Raw genomic sequence first — 24,860 nt, forward strand, 5'->3', positions numbered from 1 at the left:
GTATTGACAATGGTTATATTTTATTTTATTAAATTTGCAACGATCTATTGAATACCCTTTAGCATTAGAAAACTTGCATATTAATTCTATCTTTGTTTTTACAACTTTGCAATTATTTGATAAATGATCGTCGGATTTGCAGTATACGCATGACCCATTATGGCAGAATAAAGCCTCATGATTATAATTTTAACAAATTTGACAATTGTAAATGTTGTTTATATTTGCTGAAGAAATAGTTGAATCTGGTTTATTCTGGAGAGTGTCAGTGGCGTCTCCCCTTAATATTTTATGTTTTTGTAGTTTTGTTTCAATTTGTATGGCTTCTTGCACAGCAGCGCTTAAATTATTATGATCTTTTAGTTCTATACGAATATTTTGTTGTAAGCCGTTCTTAAAATTTATTAACGCGTCATTATTTATCATTGTTTCAAATGCTGTGAAAGCTTCATCCGTATTAACTTGTAGTTTTATTATATCTTTAATTTGTATAACTAGATCCTTTAACCGATTTGCACACGTTAAGACCGATTCATTTAGTTTTTGAATAATATTTGTAAGTTTTCCGTATAAACTATGAACATTATCTAAAGAAGGAAATAATTATCTTATAGATTTAATATAATCATCTATTCTGTCAATTTTGATGTTAGCCAATGCTTTATAAACCTCTCCGCTTCATTTACATTTTAAAATTGGTATTAGGTTAGGTTCATCTACCTCAGAAATTACTGATTTTGCAATTTTTAATTTATCAATATATTCATTGAGAGTGATATTTTTTCCGTCGAACTGTGGGACTAAATCTGCGACGTATTTAAGTGGTAATCTCAGCGGTTGTGACATTTTGTTGACGTTTATTTCCGTGTTATTATTTTCGATTCTTTTAACTTTATTTAATTGAAAATCTGAATTATAGAATATTAATTGTTCAGAAATTTCGTTTTTATTTATTAATCTTTTCGATTCGCTACAAATGCTTTGTTCGTTCAAAATACCACCGATGTCTGTGTATTCGTTATTGTTAAGTGAAAAATCGTCTAAATCTAATAGTGAATTCGGAAAGTTTAATGTTAATTTTTCTTCTGGGACATCAGTATTTGATATATCAATTAATTTTTCTTCTTGTGTTGTTTGGTTATTAATCTTTTCTAAATCGCCTGAAATTTTAATTTTATTGATTCCACTGCTTGTTCTAGGGGGAGAACGCGCAAGTTTATTTGATTTTTAAAAAGGGTTTATAATAGATGTATTTGGTTCAATTATGCTAGTTTTTAATTCTGGTTTAGTTTTTACTTGAAGTCGTGTAAGTCTTTTCGCGTTATTAAAACTAGGCCAATCCTTATTGTTCATTAAAAAATTATTATTGCATAAGTATTATATATGCAAATCAAACACCCTTATTGTACTGGAACCAATTTGTTATGTCGCGACTCCGTAACCGTGATATGTATTGATTTGAATCAATGAATCTTAATTTAAGATGGTATGGTCGAGATATACAAAGAATGGCAGGACTTACCTGGGTTGTTGACTATCAAGAATTATTATTTCCAATTCTTACTTTGTTGCTGGATAATCTGAATCGTTCTCTATTAGAGGAATCTTATTTCCGATTCTTATCCTCGTTGTTGGGTGTCCTTCTATTAATTCTAATGGAAGTGATAGCAATGAATTCCATACACAATATTTAAGAACACTAGTAAAAATTTCACTTTATTTAATAAATAGATTTCACTTATATTTTATAAATAAAATTTACTCCGTGAGTGATAATTGAACTAATACAATGGAATTGTCGCGCGTCGCGAATCAATTGCCGAAAGAAATCGACACGCTCTTTTATATATTGGATATTGACTAATTAGCCTAGATTTGATATATCGAGTAATCAACAAGTCAGTGTTACAAATTCTTATGCTTATTTTGCTCATTTGAGCTTGCTTCATTGCCGCTGATTTCAAAATAAGTAGAATTTACATATCAGGACGTAACATAACATCCGCAGCACTCGAAAGAGTATGCATTTCGCGACAAACCAAATCGCCTACCTTGAAGACGCCTGACATCTACACTTATCGTAGTGTTTCTTTTGCCTTTCCTGAGCTTCATCGATATGTTTAGCTACCACGTCGCGTAACGCATTTAAACGTAATAGCCTATCTTCCTACGCATTCATATCTATCTTAACAATAGAGGCTGTCACCTCAATCTCGCGCCTTAAACACTTTACCGGGCGCGGACCCCTACCGAAGTTTTTTTTTTTTTTATTTTTAACCATAACGCTGGCGATATCTTTGTATACGCCTGAGTCGCCGTATTGATAGCATTACGAAATTCATGTAAATACCTATCCCAGCTCCTGTGATCAGCATCTACAAACATCGCTATCATCGTTTTTAGCGTTCGGTTTACACGCTTTCCCAGATCGCTTTGCTGATAATACACAGGGCAAAATACGTGCTCGATACCGTATTCTCGCAACCTTTCCTGAAACACCTTGCTCCTATACGCCTTTGCATTATCACTAACGATATATTCCGGAGTTTCCCACCTAAACAGGATTAATTCCTCGAGCAGGGCAGCAAGAGCAGGACTCGATCCATTTGGTAAATAAGTTTTGAAAAACCGCCAGGTATTTAAACCTATTCTTGCTACGGGGCAGCTCTACGACCTCAGTCGCTACCACGGCCCAGGGTCTTTCTACTACGCGTTTAGTCATTAGACCTTGAGGTGCCTGCTGAATTACCTTGTACTTCTGACATTTAGAGTAATCATCTACAGACGTCATTACATCATACCAAACTCCTGGCCAGTCATACTCACGAGCTATTCGATTGTAAGTGTACGGAGAATGGTTCGCAATGAGTGTCTCTCATCACCCTTCCCCGGTACTCCAGCGACACTACCATGCGCCAGCATTCCTTGCGATTATTTACCGGGTCGAGCAAGCGATCGCGCATGAACCGATACAGGATGTTATTCTCTACCCTCCAGTTCTCGAATTTCTTCGGTCTTTCAAGAAAATTGTTCGCACGTTGTAGATACCAAGCATCGTGTATCTTATCGAATGTGCAAACCTCGTCCTCAAATTCTCGCGAAAGTGCGTCCGGCACATGGTGCAGCGCTCCCTTTCTATGTACTATTTCGCAGTCTAACTACTCAAATTCTAGTACCCATCTTTCCAACCGACCTGTAAGCTCGCGTTTATTTAGGATTCTAGTGAGCGCACTATGATCCGTAACGATGACAAAGTGTGAGCCTTCTATATAACGCCTAAACTTTTTTACCGCAAAATGTACTGCCAAAAATTCGATTTCCCTCATCGTGTAATTTCGCTCGTACGTGTTTAGCATCCTACTGGCGTAGCATATGGGATGTTTGCCATCATCGAATATCTGGACTAAATACGCGCCAACCGCGAAGGAAGAGCCATCGCAGTACAAGTAAAAGGAGTGCTTAAAATTAGGGCGCGCGAGTTCGGCGCCTCTGTTAACGCACGCTTCAACATCTCAAATGCAACTTGCTGTTCCTCTTTCCATTTCCACGGCTGGTCTTTTCAAATAAGCTTGGTCAATGGGACCTTTATCTCACTCTCGTGTTCGATAAAACGCGCGTACCATCCTACCATACCTAGGAAACGGCGCAATTGAGCCACGTTACTCGGCGTGGGGTAATCCACTATTGGCTTTACTTTGTCATCATCTGGACGCAAACCCTCGCTATCTAATCTGTATCCTAAATAGGTTATCTCGGTACAAAAGAAATCAGACTTTTTCAAGTTGAATTCTAAACCGACGCTTAATAAACGCTTCAAAACTTTCTCTAACCAAATCACGTGGCTATCGAAGTCCGCGCTAACTACTAGCAAATCGTAGAGATACCAAAAAACATACGGCTCGTATTCTGGATCGAAAAAGCATCCATCAGACGCGTGAAGGAGCCGGCGCATTTATCAAACCAAATGGCATTCGCTCGAACCCCCATAAACCGAGTCCAGGGACCGCGCACGCCGTATATTGTTTGCTATTTTCCGATAGCGGAATTTGCCAAAACGCCGCTCAAAAATCTATCTTTAACAGGTAGACTGCTCCGCGCAACCTGTCCAAGAGTATCAATGCTTGGCATCGGATACGCGTCTACTTTCGTAACCTTATTTACCGGTCTAAAATTGAGACAACATCTATAACCACCGTCCTATTTACGTACGATTACCGGCGCGCTACTCCACTGATTATTCGATGGCATAATTATTTTCGCATTCCATAGCCGCATAGTTTCTTCTTGCGTGAACGTTAATATAGGAGGCGACATTCTGGTGGTATTGATTTTTTGGTGCAGAGTTCTAACTTGCTTGGGGCGGGGCTACTTGCTGGCTAATTCTTTCTCGATTGGCTAAGCTTTTACTATCCATTTGCTTTTGCCCTCCGATACTAACGAATCTTTCGTTTCTAGATGTCGTACCGCCATTGTTACGGTAAAAGTAAGTATATGCTAAATGATTTGATAAGTTACAAATTTGACATGCTTGTGGGTTATTTATTTTTCATACATTCTAATAATGTTGGTTCTCTACTGGTTATAAAATTCATATCTACTTTTCCTATGTAGTTTTTTAATACTATTAGTGCTTCCGCATTTCGTTTGCCTCTCGAATCGGCCTCCGTAGCCATATCTAAAGAGAGAAAAAATAATTTTGCCTAACTCTGCTTTTTGTTAAAAAATACCCGGAGGGGTTCCCAATTGTTATGTCTCACGAAACGGCCGCGAATTGACAATAGTTACTCAACAGCGACTGTCTCTTTTTGGTCAACGCGTAAGTGCTTTACCACGGGTACGAGACTAAACTAGAGCAAGCTAGCAATCAAACTAAAGCACCGATCAGAAAAGTAACAGTTAATTAAATAAATTAACCTATAAGTTGACTCGTCCTGAAACTCGTACTGCAGAATCCAGGGATGTATCATAGCTATATAGAGTAGGCGTAAGACTTTTTCTAATTTATAACAAACGACTCGTAGAAATTTAGCTTAAGTATTTATTACTCAAAATAAGTGATACAGAGACTTCCGGAGTCTTACAAAGTAGAATACTGAGTTCGCTCGATAATCACTTTGTCATCTCTTTTAAAAGACAAAACACATAAAAAATAGGCTATAAAGAGTTAAACCCATAAGGGGAACGCGCGTCACTAAGAACAAGGTCAGACTTTAATTAGCCATTACTCTAACTAAGGGAATTCCGTCTTCATAAAAATTCAAATTTTACCGCTATTATATGGCCTGATCTGTTCTCGACGTTACACTTTTGACAATATTTCTGTAATCTACGTATTTTGTTTTACCCAAAAATTTTGTTGATATCTTTTTAAAGCTTGACCATGCTGCTTTCTCAGATTTATTCATAGTTATGTCAAAGTTTTCATTTCTAAATAAAGTATAGATTTCAGCACCGTCAAAGATGCTTTCTTTTAATTTAGCATTTGATTTCTTATGAAACACTTTTTCTGGTTATTTAAAACATTGGCCATTTTTGTCCCATGCCTTGACTAATTGTTTCATCAACCCAAGCTTTATATGCAGATGAGGTATTAAAATTTTGGACAAGGTGCTAACTCATCCATGAGTCAATTTACATCGTTGCAATATACTAACTGTAACAAACGTCGAGCCACGGCGCGTAAGGAACAAGGAAATAAATCGTGCGCGCGAGAAAATAGGCCGTGATGACCGCCGGGCGTGTCGGGCGGTAACTCATCAGCTAGCGTTAAGCTAATGAGCCCGCAATAAAAAGAAGCGGGGATGTTTGGGGAAAACCGGTACGCGCGCGTGTCAGGATTCTGAAACGTGTCGGCCACATGTTTGGGCCGGGGAAAGGACCGTTCAAGCACGTCCGTAAGGGAAAGAAAAATATGGGCCCCCTTTCTTTTCTTTTTTATGTATTCTTAATTTCGCGTGGTTGTCTCTTCGCTAGTGAGCTGTAGGGCGCAGTCTCGGGTATCCAAATCAGATAAAAAAAAAAATTTTGTACGCGGCGCCTTATGCGTGCAAGGCCTTACATTTAGATGGCACGCGAGATTGGCGAAGGAGTGATCGGGGAGGCGACGCGCCTGTTAAGCGAAAAACAAAACAAAAATTATATGGGGCCATCGATTCGCTTCGGTCTCGCTCGCGACTTGAGCTCGGGCGAAGGCAAAGTGTGTTTTCGTCGCCATGTTTGCTGATGTCAGCTCTCAGGAACTAATCCGGGAGGCTGCTAGACCCCACGGGAAGCAAGCGGCTTCCGAGTTCTCGCGGGTCGAAGAGAGAGACAGAAGAGGCCAGCCGGTTGGCCTCTGGTCGAAAGGCTGATGGGCGAGAGTGCGAGCGGGGGCGGGGGCGGAGCGAGAGTGCGCGCGGCGCGTTAAGGCCCAATAGGAACAACTACGCGGAAAATTCGGCGAGGGAGGGGTAGGACCGGAAAGGCTCGAGAGGATGCGAGCGAGAAAAATAAAAAAAACGAGTCAGTCTGCGCTCGGCCGCTCTTTCGCCGAAACTAGGAGGGTCGCTGTCCCAATCACTCTTCGAGTCGCGAGCGTTTTAACCACCGAGCGTGCGCTTTACCTGTTGTAATCTGTTGCTGGTGTGACGGCTAGCCGTAACTTAATAAGTTTATTAACTAATCCAGTTAACTAACTCAGTTTAAAGACTTAACTTTAACTTTAACTTAGTTAACTAACTAAGTTAAATAAGTTTATTAACTAATCCAGATAACTAATCCAGTTACAGCCATCATAGGATACGACTGCGGAGCAAGATCTCTTAATATAACCACTATATCTTTATTAAGTGTGGAAGAATGTGAAATGCCTTCTACAAAAATAAACGCAACAAGAAAGTACATTCAATTGTTACAGTTAAATAACTATGAAACTGCTCAAGTGATTCAATGTAAAGTCCAAGTAGACCGAACTATTTATTATTGTGGAATGCATTCACATAATTCCATAATAGAGAATGGCGCAATAGAATATTTAATGGATGTAAGCCAACAAACGTGTTATGATTTACACAAAAGCGGTACATTTTATTTTGACAATTCACATGTATTTCGAGATATTAAAGTTAATCAAACCACGGTTAGACCCGCTATACTTGCAGGAAGTGTAGATCATAATGGAGAATGTACCTATGGTAGTTATTCCGATGCTTATGGAAGCTGGAATTCCGTAGTTGTCCAAGCTAAAATAAAAGTAACTTTACAAGAATATACCGCTTCTGTCGATTTAGATAATAACCAAATAATATTACGTAGTGGCGTTAGATGTATTTTAGGTAGTGAACATTGTGTAGATTCTGAAGGAGGATACACTTTTTGGGAAAGTGTACCTAAAGATGTATGCAAATTTAATCGGTATCAAATATTGTATGAAGGAACAGCTAATCAAATTGAAGGTGAAATAGAACAAACATTATACTCGTTAGTAACACAAGACATTGCTTTTGCGTTAATATCCAAATCTAAACGTAATCTATGTGGTTACGAAATTATAGTTACTGAACACCCAAAATTATTTGTTTATATTGTCGAAAATAATGCATTTTTTCTAAGTAAGAAAATATCAATGAACAACCTAGATATATTTGCGTATGTAAATTCTAAATTTGTATATGTAGAACGTCACATAAAAGTACAATTAAGTCGTATGTACAAGGATGTTGTCGTACATCGCTGTAAGCAAGAAAGAGAAATTATGAAAAATGCACTTGCAATTGCTAGTCAATCTCCCGATCAGTTTGCCTATAATCTCATGAAAGGACCCGGATACATGGCTGTGACAGCAGGAGAGGTAGTACACATCGTTAAGTGTATACCCGTTGATGTGAAGGTATCGCAAGGAGACGAATGTTATGCTGAACTAAAAGTAATCCATAACAACCATACCAAATTTTTATCTCCAAAAACACATATTTTGAAGGCTTATGGGACAGTAGTTGATTGTAATGCTCTCCTACCCACATTTTTTTACTTTAATGATGACTGGTATAAGTTTTTACCAAGAGCAGTAGAAGCAAAAACTCCCACCACTCTTAAGCCTTTTTCTGGATTAACTTGGAAGTACCAGAATATTCCCTCACTAGCCACCAGCGGAATATATACAGAAAAGGATCTACAAGATTTAATGAACAGAATCCTGTTCCCCTTGGAGCAACCTGCAGTAATAAATGATGTAACCAGAGAAATTCGTGGACACACCATAAGAGACAGTAATGGAATAATTGGAAGGTTAATGAACGAGAATGTAATGGAGCAGTTAATAGTCAATACCTGGAGCAAAATGTGGATGAAATTTATGACCTTTGGTACTTTCAGTGCCGGTATACTTGCAATTATACTAATTGTCCAAACTACAAAAAAATTAATAGAAGTCCTCATCAATGTAATAACTCTACATAGCATTTATGGATGGTCTTTTCATCTGATTGGGGCCATATGGAACAGTTTAACTACGTTTCTGATACATTTAGCACCAAAACCCACAGAAGCGAAAAGGGATGTAGAATCACCAGCAAATATTGCCACCGCTCCTGGACAGGAGTTATATCCGACTCTACATACAACAGAAAATGAAATAACACAACACAACCAGAGTAATTCGATTCCAGCATCACAATCTCAAGCAGTTAAACCATCGTTTGGGTTCCTCCCATGTTAGGGTAAGATCTTCGAGATTAATAAAATAATAAAAATAATGATAAAACCTTGATTACAGCATGATACGACAAGATCTTTATAATTAGAATAAAAATTTCGATTGCTCTTCCTCGTTGCACTCCTCTAGCAATCGTTTAAGTGTGGGGGTGTGACGGCTAGCCGTAACTTAGTTTTTTTATATTTAATTATTAAATATGACGAACGGAGTGGGAACCTTCCTGATTTCCCACGATAAAAACGCATTCGAAATATAAACTTTGATAGTGGCCCGAGCCTGCGTACTCAAGCTTACAATCAACGCTCTATCCTGCTTTGTCCCACACGTATGTGTTGACAGGGGCCTACGATCATCGCGTATACATCGTGAAGTGTTATCACGGTGATAATGGAAGGGGACCATAAAAATGCAATCTATTTTTTTTCCCCACCGATTTTAAGAAAATATCCGTAATATTAAATAGATTTTCATCAATTTTGTAAGCTATTATAATGCGCATCTTTTTGTCACCGAATAACCAATAAATAGAACAATAATGTATTTTATAATAAATCGTAAAAGGTTTATATTTTTCTGAATGTTTATAATAGTCACTATGTATCGTCATGATTAATTAAGTTTAGTACAATTATGTATAAGTAATTATAAGCTAAAGCGTTACTCTTGCTCTTAAAAGTGGCACTCCGAGAGCCATCTCTGGAGAAAAGGGCCCAAGTTAAAAAGGGACCGCCCTTTCTCTCTCTGAAAATTCACGCCCACAGACCAATAAAGAAATTCTGGATATGATTAGAAAATTTCCCACCAACCCAAAATTTAGCCGTTATCGCTTCAGGGGCCTGAGGAAAGGGATTTCCACCCAACCACCCACGGCTTATAAAAAGCTCTGTACAAGGCTGGAGAGTAAGTTAAGTTCAGTTCAGTCAGTTAAGTTAGAGGAAGTCAAGTTCAGATAGAGTAAGTGCGGAGTGAGCACCAGGAAGTCCGTAATAAGAAGTTTTTACCAGTGAGCGAGTCCCGGAGCAAGCATCAAATCACCCAAGTATATTCAGAGCATATAGAGAGAGAAAGAGGCCAAAGAGCAGAGAGAGAACGCAACATTAATAATAACTAAATTGATAAAATAAAAGTAAGTAAAATCTTAAACCTGGCTATCCTTTTCTTTCTTTAAGTAATCCGCCTTTCTTTTGGAAATTCATTAAGCGTGAGTCTGGTGAATTTCCATTAAAGTCCCTTAAGAACACATTAAGCGTGAGTCTGGTGTGTTCGTAATAACATTTGGTTATTACATTCCCCGTTAGCATACAGTTTTCTCAACGCAACAATATTGCTCGTCCCGGCTTGTGTGTTACACGATAGCCAAATCAGAGCAACCCTGAGTTTACGCTTGCTCCAAGCGTACCTGAGAGTGACCCCGACGTCACACTGGTGTGTGCTTATTAATAAAAAAAAAAAAAAAAAACTTCCATAATCGCGCCTTTGACTATTTTTGTTTCTCCTCACCCCTTACAATTTGGTGCCCCGGGAAATACGAAAATCTTGAACGGAAATAGTGCGCAAGGCGGTATTCGAGTGCCCAACTGCAATTCTTCAGTGCTTCAATCGTCTATCTACGATGGCGCCGAGAAAGCGCCCTATGCCAGCAGAGGCGCCGAAAAGAAATTCGAGGAGACGACGCGTGAATGATGATGACGAAGTCATCAGCGAAGCGCCACCGAACTCTACAGCTCCGCCTCGAAGGGCTTCGCAACCCAGAGCACGAGCCACAGCTGTGAGACCGCCAGCCCGACCACCAGCAAAAGCGCCAAGGCGAGCACCCCGACAGCAGCGGGAGATGACACCACCTGAAACGCCGAGACCGCTCCTAATCTACCCACTCGAGCCGAACGTCAACATCATGGAACCAGCATCACCGGCAGCCGAGCAACCCAGAGATCATCTCAACAACGCAACCTACGGCAGCGATGCAAGAATCATCGGTAACGATATTGGAAGTAGTGTAGCGAATAATTCCGTGAATGCGAATATAAACCCGTTCGAAAATGCGATACTATTGTTAACCGGAACGTTGACTGACACGATGAATGCGATCCGCCAAGGCGCCGAGAGCGGACGCAACTCGCGTTCTACCGATCAGCTAGACGTAGATAAGAAATTACCGGAATTTTCGGGAAAGCCCCTGCAGTGGATTCACTTTGAAAAGACCTATACGGAAACAGCGGGCAACTTCAACGACCGTCGTAATATCGGACGTTTAGACAAGGCATTGAAAGGTCAAGCGTTCGACCTAGTTAAAACATTGTTAGCAACAACTGATAACCCAAATGATGTGATGCGAGAATTAGCGAAGCACTTCGGGAATAAGTATTTGTTAGGAAAAGACATAGTAAAAGATCTGCACGCGCTACCATGCTTGAGAGCAGAGAAAAACAAGCTAGCTTTGTTCGCGACGAAGTTGAAAAGCGGTATAGATGCGCTGAAACTACTAAATATGAGAGAGTACTTAAACAGCGTTGATCTTCTATTCAGCGTAGTAAAAAAAAGATTCCGGACGACTTAAAATCGACGTATTGTCGATCGAGCGCAGCCGCCGAAGACGGGCTGTCATACCTCGAACGATTAGCGACGTTTATGACCACTGAATCGGAAATGGCGATCCGTGCGAGAATATTTGACATCGAAATGGCAACTTCAAAGAGTAGCGAAAGCGCAACGAAGAGACAACCAAGGAGCGCGCGAGCGGGTTTAGTGTGCGCGGCCATAAGCCAAGAGGCAATTGATAAGCTAGAAGACGCAGGGTTAAATGATAGATGCAAGCATTGCAGTAGAATGTACCATAAAATTAGCGATTGTCGGGATTTCAAAAAGGAAAGCACGAAGCGTAGGTGGGCGTTGGTTAAACTGAAAAAACTCTGCTTCAAATGTTTGAAAAGCGGACACGCGCGCCCACAATGTGATGCGAAAGTGTGTGAGACGTGCGGAAACCACCACCACACGCTGTTACATTTTGTTAGACGAAGGGACGACCGGGATAATTGCGGTCGCGGAGAAGACCGGGACAACGCGAGTCGCGATCAACGGCAAAATCGAAGTATACGAGACGATCAACGAGAGCGTGGTAACTCGCGAACACGGGATAGAAAATCGAGTTCAAGAATAGATTGACTACCAGTGCGACGAGGTTTATTGCGTATCGCGCCGCTGAACGTAGAGGGTCCTAACGGAAAATTGATGACGTGTGCCTTATTAGACGGGGGATCGACGGTTACGCTGATCGACGCGAAGTTCGCACGCGAATTAGGTTTGAAAGGAAGAGTATTTGAAACATCGTTGCAAGGTTTGTACGGAGGCGAAAATCGAATAAAGTGTGAAAGGACTAGCTTCGTCGTTAGCGGACCGTTCGGTAAAGAAGAGATCGAACACGCATTAATTGTCCCAAGATTGAACTTACCGTCGCAATCGCTCGCGAAGGAACTTGTGCAGCGCGTTAAAGACCGCGAGAAGATAGAACTCTCTCCTTATCGAGACGCGCCCTTGCGTATTTTAATAGGACAGGATAACTTGCCGTTGATAACATGCAAAGAATCGAGGCAACTCGAGGAAAATGGACTCGTAGTCTCGCGTACGCGTTTAGGTTGGTCTATTCACGGGTATATAGAGGAGCGACGAGACTCAGAGCTTAGCGCGCCCACGTCGGCTACCTGTTTTGCGACAAGCGAGCGACAAAAACTAGCGGAGCTCGAGAGAATAATAAATCAGTATCTAGAGTTAAAAAACCTCGGGGTAGTCAAAACTACGACCGTAGACAAACACGAAAGGGCTCGAGCGATTCTAGAAGCGACTTCGCGAAAGAAAGAGGATAGATGGGAGACGGGATTGCTGTGGAGGTCAGGAATGATGCCGGATTTAGACAGCAAGGCGACGGCTCTGAAACGTTTGTATTCGTTGGAAAGAAAACTGGATAAAAATCCGTTGTTCGCCGCGCGTTATTACAAGGAAATGGATCGGTTAATCGAGAATGGGTACGCGGTAAAGGTCTCGGAGGACGTGAAAAGACCAAGGGAATGGTACATACCGCATTTCGGCGTCGTAAATATGAACAAACCCGAGAAAGTCCGTTTAGTTTTTGACGCGGCAGCGAAAACGGGGGGAGTGTCGCTGAACGATTTGCTAGAAACAGGCCCAGATTTATTAGAATCGTTGATAGGGGTTCTGCTTCGATTCCATCAGTTCCCGGTAGCTGTGAAAGCGGACATTCAAGATATGTACTTGCGAGTTAGCATGATCGAGCGCGACCGCGGGGCCCAACGATTTCTTTGGCGTGGCACAGATCGGAAACGCGAACCAGACATATGGGAGAACACAAGTTTAGTTTTCGGGTCGGCTTCGTCACCCTGCAGTGCAATTTACGTAAAAAACAGGAACGCGGAGAGATTTTTAGATACCAAACCCGACGCCGTGAAGAGTATCATTCGAAACAGTTATATGGATGACTATCTAGCGTCCGGGAAAACCGTTGAAGAGATGAGAGAACGCGTTCGCGATGTAATATGGATAAACAAAGAAGCAAATTTTCACTTCCATGGATGGGCATCGAACGACCCGAACGTAGTTGCCGACGTAAGCGATGAAAACAGATTAGGGAGTAAAAAACTAGCAAGCTTGTGCGACAACGAAGATAGAGTTTTAGGACTATATTGGGATAGATCGCGCGATGCGTTAAGCTTCAACGTCGGCCTGAGTAAAGTACGCGCCGAATTGCTTGAAGGGAGAGAGAAACCGACCAAACGCGAGTTTTTCAGTGTAGTGATGTCGGTGTACGATCCCCTAGGTATCATAGCTCCGTTTACGCTTCAAGCGAAGCTAATTATGCAGGATATTTGGCGTAGTGGCGTTGCTTGGGATTTACGGATCCGAGACGACGAGTTCAAAGCTTGGGTCGGGTGGTTGAAAAACTTAGAGGAAATGAGGAACTGCGAGATACCGCGTTGCTACTTGTCGAAAAGGTCTAAATACGCGAAAGTGCAATAACATGTTTTTTGTGACGCGAGCTTGCAAACTTTTGCCGCGGCCGTATACTTGAGATCCGAAACACCCGACGGGTTGACGCACCTATCTCTCATCATGTCAAAGTCGCGAGTTGCACCGAAAAAACCTATGTCCGTCCCGCGGTTAGAGTTGCAAGCAGCGTTATTAGGAGCGCAGTTAGCGAAAACAATCGAACAGGAATTAGAATTAGAAATCGAAAAACGAGTTTTTCGGTCTGATTCGTCGACTGTGCTGCATTGGATCAGAGGTGAACCGCGCACCAAGCAAATGTTCGTCGTAAACCGACTCGGAGATATCGCAGATATGACAAGGACGGAGGAGTGGCGATGGGTCCCAACTAAATCAAATCCAGCAGACGACGCGACGCGAAAATCGGAAAAATCAATGGGTTCCGGTGATCGATGGTTGGTAGGTCCCGATTTTTTACTAAAAGCGGCCGATTCGTGGCCAACGGAAAGAGCGTTAAACAATTCCGAGGTACAAGAGATAAATGAGCTTGAATCGCGAAGGGAGTATGTAGGTACGAATTTTAGTAAAGACTCGGAAACAAGCGAGATTTCTGTGAGCATAACGATACTTGGCTGGGGAAGAATTCGTAAAACGATGGAGCGCGTGAGAAAGTTCTTTTACGTATGGTATCGCAGAACGATTTGTGGAATCACCCGGAAACCGAACCTCGCGACGGCGAACAAGGAACCGGAAGCGATCAGCGCAAAGATCAGTGCCGCTACGCGCACAAGATGAATCGCCAGCGGAAAAGGCCGTCGAAGCGGAAGAAGCGTAGTATAGAGTAATTCAATCCGCATGTTTTCGGCAGGAAATCGAGGCGTTAAAAAGAGGGAAAGAGATAACTAAAGGGAGCAAGCTAATCGGAATAAAGCCATTCATAGACAAAAAAGGGCTGCTGCGAGCAAAAGGGCGCGTGTCAAAAATCGCGTCTGTACTATTTGAAAATCAACCGATAATCCTAGACGCGAGTCATTTTGCCACGAAATTGCTCATCGCAGAATTTCATCGTCGGTACAATCACGCCAACAATGAAACGGTGATCAACGAACTGCGCCAACATTTTTACAACGTCGGATTGCGAACGAGATTGCGATATCTCGCGAGAAATTGCGTGAGTTGCCGCTTGCGCCGGGCTAAACCATTAAATCCACCGATGGCCGACTTGCCCGCGAGTCGCGTAGCTTACGGTGAGCGCCCATTCACACATTGCGGGATCGACTACTTCGGCCCTATGTCTGTGAAGATTGGACGTCGGAGAGAAAAAAGGTCGGGTGTGTTCTTCACATGTATGTCAACGCGAGCGATACACGTGGAGATAGCACATACCTTGAGTGCAAGTTCGTCGATTATGGCAATTTAACGGTTAGCGGCTAGGCGAGGCTTCCCGCGTCGAATGTATAGTGATAACGGCACAAACTTCGGTAGGGCAAATAAAGAACTGAAGGACGTGATCGCGGGTATCAACAAAGAGAAGCAGCAAAAATTCAGCGAAAAGAATCGTTTTGTATGGCATTTCAATCCGCCCGACGCCGCGCATATGGGGGAGGGGGGTCTGGGAGCGACTGATTCGCTCTGTGAAAGTTGCTCTCAATCACGCGCTGAATGACCAGGCCCCGACGGAGGAGGTTCTCGTTACACTGCTCGCGGAAATCGAACACATGGTCAACTCAAGGCCGTTGACTCATGTATCGGTCGACCCGGGAGACGAAGAAGCCCTTACGCCAAATCACTTTCTGTTGGGGACGTCGTCCGGTCATTTAAAATTTGAGAAGTATGAGGCTCAAATTTTCGATCCGCGAAAAACCTATGAAATAGCTCAGCAACTAACGAACGGTTTTTGGAAGAGATGGTTACGGGTGTACTTGCCAACTGTATTGCCGCGACAGAAATGGAATTCGGACGTTCCAACCCTGAAAATCGACGACATCGTATTAATATCCGATTACCAAGCGCCTCGAAATACGCGGAAAAAGGGCAAGGTCATAGAGATACTCCCGAATAAATCTGACGGCGTAACTAGAGTAGTGAAAGCGCGCACCGGTACTAAAACATTCATTCGCCCCGTAAATCGATTAGTGAAGATATTTAGCCCCGCGGATGGAATCTAAAATTAAATGAATTCTTAGATTGGGGGGAGGTTGTAACAAACGTCGAGCCACGGCGCGTAAGGAACGAGGAAATAAATTGTGCGCGCGAGAAAATAGGCCGTGATGACCGCCAGGCGTGTCGAGCGGCAACTCATCAGCTAGCGTTAAGCTAATGAGCCCGCAATAAAAAGAAGCGGGGATGTTTGGGGAAACCCGGTACGCGCGCGTGTCAGGATTCGGAAACGTGTCGGCCACATGTTTGGGCCCGGGAAAGGACCGTTCAAGCACGTCCGTAAGGGAAAGAAAAATATGGGCCCCCTTTCTTTTCTTTTTTATGTATTCTTAATTTCGCGTGGTTGTCTCTTCGCTAGTGAGCTGTAGGGCGCAGTCTCGGGTATCCAAATCAGATAAAAAAAAAAAAATTTTGTACGCGGCGCCTTATGCGTGCAAGGCCTTACATTTAGATGGCACGCGAGATTGGCGAAGGAGTGATCGGGGAGGCGACGCGCCTGTTAAGCGAAAAACAAAACAAAAATTATATGGGGCCATCGATTCGCTTCGGTCTCGCTCGCGACTTGAGCTCGGGCGAAGGCAAAGTGTGTTTTCGTCGCCATGTTTGCTGATGTCAGCTCTCAGGAACTAATCCGGGAGGCTGCTAGACCCCACGGGAAGCAAGCGGCTTCCGAGTTCTCGCGGGTCGAAGAGAGAGACAGAAGAGGCCAGCCGGTTGGCCTCTGGTCGAAAGGCTGATGGGCGAGAGTGCGAGCGGGGGCGAGGGCGGAGCGAGAGTGCGCGCGGCGCGTTAAGGCCCAATAGGAACAACTACGCGGAAAATTCGGCGAGGGAGGGGTAGGGCCGGAAAGGCTCGAGAGGATGCGAGCGAGAAAAATAAAAAAAACGAGTCAGTCTGCGCTCGGCCGCTCTTTCGCCGAAACTAGGAGGGTCGCTGCCCCAATCACTCTTCGAGTCGCGAGCGTTTTAACCACCGAGCGTGCGCTTTACCTGTTGTAATCTATTGCTGGTGTGTGCTTATTAATAAAAAAAAAAAAAAACTTCCATAATCGCGCCTTCGACTATTTTTGTTTCTCCTCACCCCTTACACTAACGACAGCTCTTCTGACATCGTAAAGAATAGCCTGAATGCCTCTTCTTTATTAAAAAACTATCTACTTTCACGTTCTTTTCCTACCAATTTTTATTTTTCATAAATGATATTAATATTCTGTTTTATCTTTTGGCAGCCTTAGATCTCTCACCAGATCATTCAATCTCCCATTTGAAAATTGTTCTGGAGCTTTATCTTTCATATTATAAGGAGTATAATCTTCGTTGTCATCACTTATTGCATCATCAAATTACGGAGCGAAGTTCTTAATTTGGGAGACTATACTTGCCTCTTAAATTTCGGATTACTTGATTCATTTCAGGTTGTATATTTTAAAGCCTCAAAAAGGAACATAGTTGATTCCATATTTTGAAAAAGCATCAAAGTATGAGTAGGTTTGCTCATCTTCAACACTGACTCTTGCACTGTCGTTATTGGAACTTCTGCTACCTCATAATATGCTATAGATGGTGACACTGCCCAACAAGTGATGTGTGGCATGATCCATTGTACAATATCCTGAGATATCAAAGCTAGTGGAAGCGCTGCTTTGTAAAAAGACTTTAGAGATTTGAGAATAAAACCGCAGCATGTCTGACGACGAGACGATCAATTCCTCGTCAAAGTCGTAAGGCCTTCATACTTAGGCCTAGGGAGGTATGAAGGTTATTACCTGTAAGACGGTGAACTTACCAGCGATCGGATCTGGTTCTCTAATACATGAGTACAAGATATAACCATGGAACTTAAAGATAAAATAAAACAGAACTTCTTTTCTAGATCCGAGAATACCTTAGGTTCGTTTTATGTTGACGCTAGACCTTCAACATCAAAACACCACTATCCCAGAAACCCTGATACATTTTGTTATGCTTGTAGCAGATATATTCCAGTAATAAGTAACCGTAGGAGGACCTTTGAGAAAATGATTACTATATATAACCAGTGCTTCAAAAAGCAACTTGTTGATCAAAAGAATAAGTGGACATAACATACGCAGTGCATGTCACCAAATGTTTAATCACTGAAATGATCATCAATAGAGTAATGAAGTAAAATTCATAACACCAACAATATGGAATGAACAAATAGTTAAGCAAAATTGTTACTTATGTCAGAATACTTTTAAAGGAGCTAACAAGAATAAAAAAACAAAGTTTAACCTACGTTGAAGTATCGTCAGTTACAAGACCAGTAGATCATAGAAGAAGAACAGGAAGAAGTAGAAGAAGTAGAAGAAGTAGAAAAAGAAGAAAAAGAAGAAGAAGAAGGAGAAGATGATCAGGATGATATCATGAATATACTACCATCCATAGAGAGTTTGGAAATTTCTAACTCTGATGATAATAAAGAAGTGGAAGAAAGTAATATTCTAATCACTGATGAAGAAGAATTTGAAGAAAGCAATAAGCCGTAATTTGATGCAATAAGTGACGACGACGAAGATTAGACTCCTTATAATATGAAAAATAAAGCTCCAGAACAAATTTCAAAGGAGCAATTAAATGACCTCAACAGAGATCTAGGGCTGCCAAAAGATAAAGCATAATATTTAACATCATTTATGAAAGGTAAAAATTGGTTGAAAAAGAAAGTGAAAGTAGACAGTTTTCCTAATAAGGAAGAAGCATTCAGGACATTCTTTACGATGTCAGAAGAGCCGTCGTTAGTATATTGACGATGAAACGATGTAAATCGACTCATGGATGAATTAGCACCTGATGTTTTCAAAGATGATAAGTAGAGACTTTTTTTGGATTTCTCAATGCAAATTCTGTAAGGCATGTGCTACTTCATAATACATAATGTCTATGCACCAAAACCAGTAGCAAATTTGACAAAACTTGAAGAGAGCTATAAAGATATTCAGTTATTTTTAAATAAAATAAAAGATGCAGAACATAAGTGGTTAGTTTGTAGAGATCTTAAAATGTTAAGAGTGTGACGTTAATATCACGTATTATTTATATTGTTCGTACTCTCGTGGTTGTCGCGTTAATGAGGAAGAATTCGTTTTCGTATTCAATTTGAAAAATTACACACACACACGCGCGCGCGCACACACACACACACACTCATATATAATAATTTGAAGTGTAATTAAGTATAAACTTTACTCTAATTTCTTATGGTGCGAAGTGTTCCTAAGTATTTTTGTAAAAAGGATGTAATTCAGCCCAAGTTTCTCATAATGCGAAATGTTTTATGAGTCGAGCGTAAATCACAATAGGAAAAGAAAGAATTGCTTAGCTAATCACTTGAGAGAAATTACTTAGGTATAAGCCAAGTTTATTCAATCTCGAGCGCTCACTTTGCAAGGCTAGGAGAGAATATCAGCTTGTGCAAAATACAGCGTATTTATACACAAATTTTCCCACCTATTTTCGCAGGACAGCCTGTTTCATGCTGTTTACGTAAGTGTGCAAAATCAATGAAGTTAGTTAATACAATAGCGCAAAATTTACAATAAAATAATAAAAAATCTTTACATATAAAAATAGTTTATCGCTTTTAGATGTAATTCCAAAAAGGAACTACTTAAATTAGTTTATAATGTTTGAATAGTAATCTATTTTCGTATTTTTGCAAAATCTTATAATGTAGATATAAAATCGGTTAATTAAAATTAATAAATTATAACAATGTTGACATTGTGTACAGAATTAGTGCTTTCGATTCATAGACTATTATTTGTTTTAATAAATCATTAATTGTTTATTTATTGATAACAGTAATAACTAAGTTGTTATCAATGAAACGAATTCTTACTAATGTTTCTCAGATAATCATCTTGAATTCAGAGTATCCGCTTTATTATAATAATTAACCTTTACAAAGTTAAAAAAAAAATTAAGTTTGTACATTAAAATTCAATACTATTTAGTAGTTAGAAGGAATTGAAAATATTATAATCTTAATCCATGTTCTAAAATTTATATAAAAAATACTTTGTATCATTGAAATTACTCTTAATAACGAATTTTAATTAAACAATAAAAATTATCATATCTATATCTATATATAGAGTGACGTTACGCTACTTACATGGTCATGAAATTTGACTCTAGCACTAATATAATCATATAATATGTGAGATGGTGCCGTTTAATATAATAATTGATATATGTAGATTCATGAGTTTAGCGGGTTGCAGTAATTCAGTGAAAATAAGAGAAGAGCTCATAGATAAGACCGTTACATAACCCCCTCTTGAGACTGAATGATCCATTTAAAAAAGTCTCACGAATCAAGTTCTTTACGAGCTTTAATTCTTATTTTCTTTGTTTTGTTTTATTTATTTCGTGATATACGTAGTTAATAATTTCTTATATTTTGGAGATTAACGGAGCCCAGCCTTTGTGATTTTCATTGTCGTAAGTCCTTAAAATTCTTCCTAATTCTCTGTGTATCCGCTCCACGATATTTCTCTATAGATGACGGGTACTAATTTTATATGAGCTGAAGTAAGTTTTTCTTTCCAAGCTTTTGCAGTGAATTGAGTACCGTGATCACTTATAATTGCCAGTGGTTTACAATAATTGGGAATATAATGTTCGAAAATCTTTTTTATGGTAATATATGTTGTTGATCTCTTTATAAGATACATAACAACAAATTTACTGAAACAATCTATGGTTGTTAAAATATATCTAACTTCACCACGTAAAGTAGGCAAAGGACCATAGAAATTTATCGATAGTAAATTGATTTTTCTACGAGTATTGGCAGCATTATAGATGATATCTTTTTAGTATAATACTACGTGTGCTGGCATAAATCATATCGATTTATAGTTTCAGCAACTTTTTTACGAAGTTTATGAATATAAAAATTTTCTTGTAACATCTTAGTAATTTATCGTAAACCGATGTGACCATAGATCTCGTGTAATTCTTGGAACAATTATTTCAGATAACAATATTTTATGTTATCCTGTTCATATACTAAATTATTCTTGATTATATATCTATGATCGAAATTCTCCTTTTTTCTTCATTTTTGAATCCAGTTATCATTTTGTTGTAGCAAATCAAGATTTTTGAAATGCTTAATTAAATCACAAGAAGGGTCCTTCATCAACGTAGGGACTTTGATTTCGTCGGTGTAGTCGTTACTGCAATCCGTAATTTATCTTGATAGGAAATCAGCGGCTTTACTTTTGTTGTCTGGTAAATACTCGTACATGATGTTGTAGTCTTATAAAAACAAGCACCACCTCACTAATCTTGCATTTATAAATTCATAAGTAGTCGAAAATTTCAATGCTTCATGATCAGTACGTATAATTATTCCTTTTGCACCTCTCAGATGTGTTTCCAATTTTAGACACGACCATGCTACAGCTAAAAGTTCTTTTTCGTTAGTAAAATAATTCAATTCTGCGACTTTTACAGTTCTAGATATAAATGTTACAACTTCCTCTTCGCCTTCGCTATTTTATTAAGACAAAGCAGCGACTATAGCATGATAACTAACATCAGTCGTTAATATATAAGAATAGTATAGGAATTTATGTTTCAGGCCATCCTGCCGGGGGTCCCGGTGACCTGAAACATACTTATGTTTCAGGCCACCCTGCGGGGGGGTCCATAACCCTTTGGCCCCTGGCCTAACCCTTTCATATTGATAATAATTATTAATGTTAATAATTATTTATATTTTTTGAGGAAGGTTCCTAGGGCTTCTAGTCCCTAGGGAACTTACTTATTGTTTTTTGTCTAATTTATTTAAATGTATTTTAAAAAGTTATAAATATTATTGATAATTTAGTTGCTACATTGAAAGTGAATAGAAAGCGATAATTGAAAAAAATGAAGAGACAGATCAGAGAATTGAACCGGCGTCCTCTGGGTTGGCAGGTTAGTGCTCTACCAATAGAGACAATGCCACATGTCTCCTAGAGATTACTTATTATGTATATTAGCTACACACACACATACATTTGGTATAGGGCCTGAGCGTGCGGAAAAGGGAAGCGCGTATTCAGCTTAGCTTGGCGGCGTTCTCTCTCTCTCTCTCTCTCTCTCTCTCCCTCTCTCTCTCTCTCTCTCTCTCTCTCTCTCTCTCTCTCTCTCTCTCTCTTGCTCTCTCGCTCTGGCTCAGCGTAGCTTGGAACTATGGCGCGCGGAGGAGGAGGGGAGTGCATACTGTCTATAGTTCTGACTTGGGGATGCACTACTATATAGTAAACGCATGCTCTCTCTCTCTCTCTCCCACGCTCTGACTCAGCGTGGCTTAAAAGTGTACTCGGTTAGAAAGTGCGTGCATTTGCTCTCTCTCTCTCTCTCTCTCTCTCTTCTCTCCCTCATACTCTGGCTTAGCGTGGCTTAGGACCATTCTCTTATAGAGGGAATATTTTGGTTCTTTCTTTCTCCATGGAGGAGAGCTATATTTGCTTGAATCCCCGCTAATCCTTGTCTGCTACCCTAGTCATTTTCGCTTAAATCTGTTTAAAGAGAGAAAGAAATAGCAGCTATGCTTACTACCAACCCTCTTATCTTAAGTTGATTGTCTATCATAAATGTAGATCAGAGTCGGTTTGAGGATGATCAAGCTTCTCTACTACTATCAGGAGCAGCTGTAACCTAGGAACGTGCGTAGCTTATCTTATTTACAATGGACAGGACTGCTATTACGTTCTACATTATTTGTTTTACTGTAATATATGTAGTTTTAGAGGAAATGCAAACGTCCTATCTCACTCAAAGAATGTCTACGTATGTCTGCAGCATTACTCATATTGTAGAAAAAATCATACCTGATAATATTGCGAGCGTTCAGTAAGATTTTCCATGGTCAGTCTCAAAGAAAGCTTCGAGCTGTTAATAATGAAGTGTTCTTCCTACTATGTAAAATTGTTATATATGAACTTTTTGATATATTTTCATATATTTTTAGAATTTTAAAACGTGACAAAATGGAAAATATTATTAGTGCTTGTCAATTTTTGGAAAATGTAAGTATAATTTTTTATAATATTTTGAAATAATTTAAAATTAATTGAAATAAATTTTAGAATTTTTTAATAATAGTGTTATTTAATCAATTTCAGCATGCCCATCCCTCCGACCAAACTGTAGCACGAGAGCCGTTATATCGGCTATTAATATGCGATGTTAATAACTGTGTAAGTATTTAATTATTTTTTCTTATATTATATATATTTATTTATTTATTTACCTATAATTTTCAGTTGTAAAGATTCGTAGACAACAATAGTCCGCAATCCATACAAATACAACAAATGAAAATAATAGTTCAACAAGTAAGCATTTTCATTATCGATTTATATTTTTATTATTATTTAATTGTCTTTTCTCTTTTTCTTTGAGTGGATCCAGGAATCAATAGTGGGAAGATTGTTAGTGCAGGAAGTCGCATATCAAATCGACAAGGTGGTTAACGATCGCGTAAAGTCACAGATATATCAGCATAAACGTGCGGACGGGATGAGGCAACGACAAGAATCCGCTCAATTAGAACGAAAAAGAAAACTCCACTTGGCTAAGGCAAAGCAAGATGAGCTTGCTGAGAAAGTTAAACGGAGGCTTTCCAACTCAAATAAAATTTTAACCGAACCAGCTGGATCACATTGACCACCATCATGATGGATCATGTTGTACCACCATTGACTTTGTCATTATCATCATCGGCGTCGTTGACGTTATCGTCATCATTAATATCATCAACAGCATCGTTGACGTTATCGTCGTCGTTGACGTCAACATCCACGTGCTCTCAAAGAGTGGAAGCATAAGTCGATGTGCCACTTGATTTCACTGCTGTGGTAAGTACTTAAATTACATAAATGATGATAAATGATCAATAAATATAAATTAAAATTAATATTTTTTTACAGACAAATATTTTGACAAGACCGACGTTGCAGTGTGTCGAGTTTGTTCGTTGAAAAGTAATTTTGATTCCAACCCAACCAGCAGTCAGGAAACCAACTCGAAAATTGTTGGATCAAAAACAAAAAAGAAAATCAAAATAAAATAAACTAAAAAAAATAAATAATGCGTTACTTTACTTTTATGAGAACACGTGAGAGAGCGCGAAAGAGATGTATGTAGCATTAATATATAGTACGTAGCACTATAGTACGTATAGTATAGTATAGTATAGTAGATGTGTGTAGGATATATATATAGTACGTAGCACACAGTACCGTGTCCTATAGAGCTTGCGTGTAGGTACAGTTAGCTTGGAGAGGAAAGGGAGAACAGTGGTATGCTACTATATTAGAGATGTAGAGAAGAGAGAGAGAGAGAGAAAGAGAGATTAGATTAAACAATTTTTATTTAGCCATGAGGTATAACCCCGTAGGCTATCATTATTATTCGTTTTTTAAATAGTGCTCGCGATGTTATGCTACTTAGTTGCATAATACATCGTTGGAAGAGTTCTCGATCTCGTGTAAGCTGCTCCCACACTCCTTTTCTCAAAAGTCTTTATCTTCAATAGGAAGATGGTGAATTTGAATATTATCAGAGAACCATACTGGCTTTGAAGCACGAATGCTCTTCTTGCTTCTTTTAATAGGTGCCATGATGAATCAAAAGAGGATAGTCTTGTTATAACTGATTCTTCTTACTAAATGATGGTAGCGCAAGCTATGCATCCTTCTTTTAAATATATTAGAACTCGAACGGCTGACCTCTATCGGAAATGTAAGGTTAGTTATAGGAATAGTGAGAGCCCTAACCTTCGCTCTCACCTGCGAGGTACTTCCTTTCGAATCTTCACTCACGAGTCACCTTTACAATAGTCAAAATTCATTGGAAAGGGCTACATTGTGAACTTCTTTTACCTCTCCACAAAAAGAAATAACAGAATAGTTAAATAATGGAAAAAAACTATTCGATTAGATATTAATGTTTTTTAATTATAGAGCAGCTATTTACAATAGTGTTACAAT

Source organism: Phymastichus coffea, unplaced genomic scaffold (assembly GCF_024137745.1).
Source record: "Phymastichus coffea isolate CEN01 unplaced genomic scaffold, Cenicafe_Pcof_1.1 PCOF00008, whole genome shotgun sequence".
NCBI lineage: Eukaryota > Metazoa > Arthropoda > Insecta > Hymenoptera > Eulophidae > Phymastichus > Phymastichus coffea.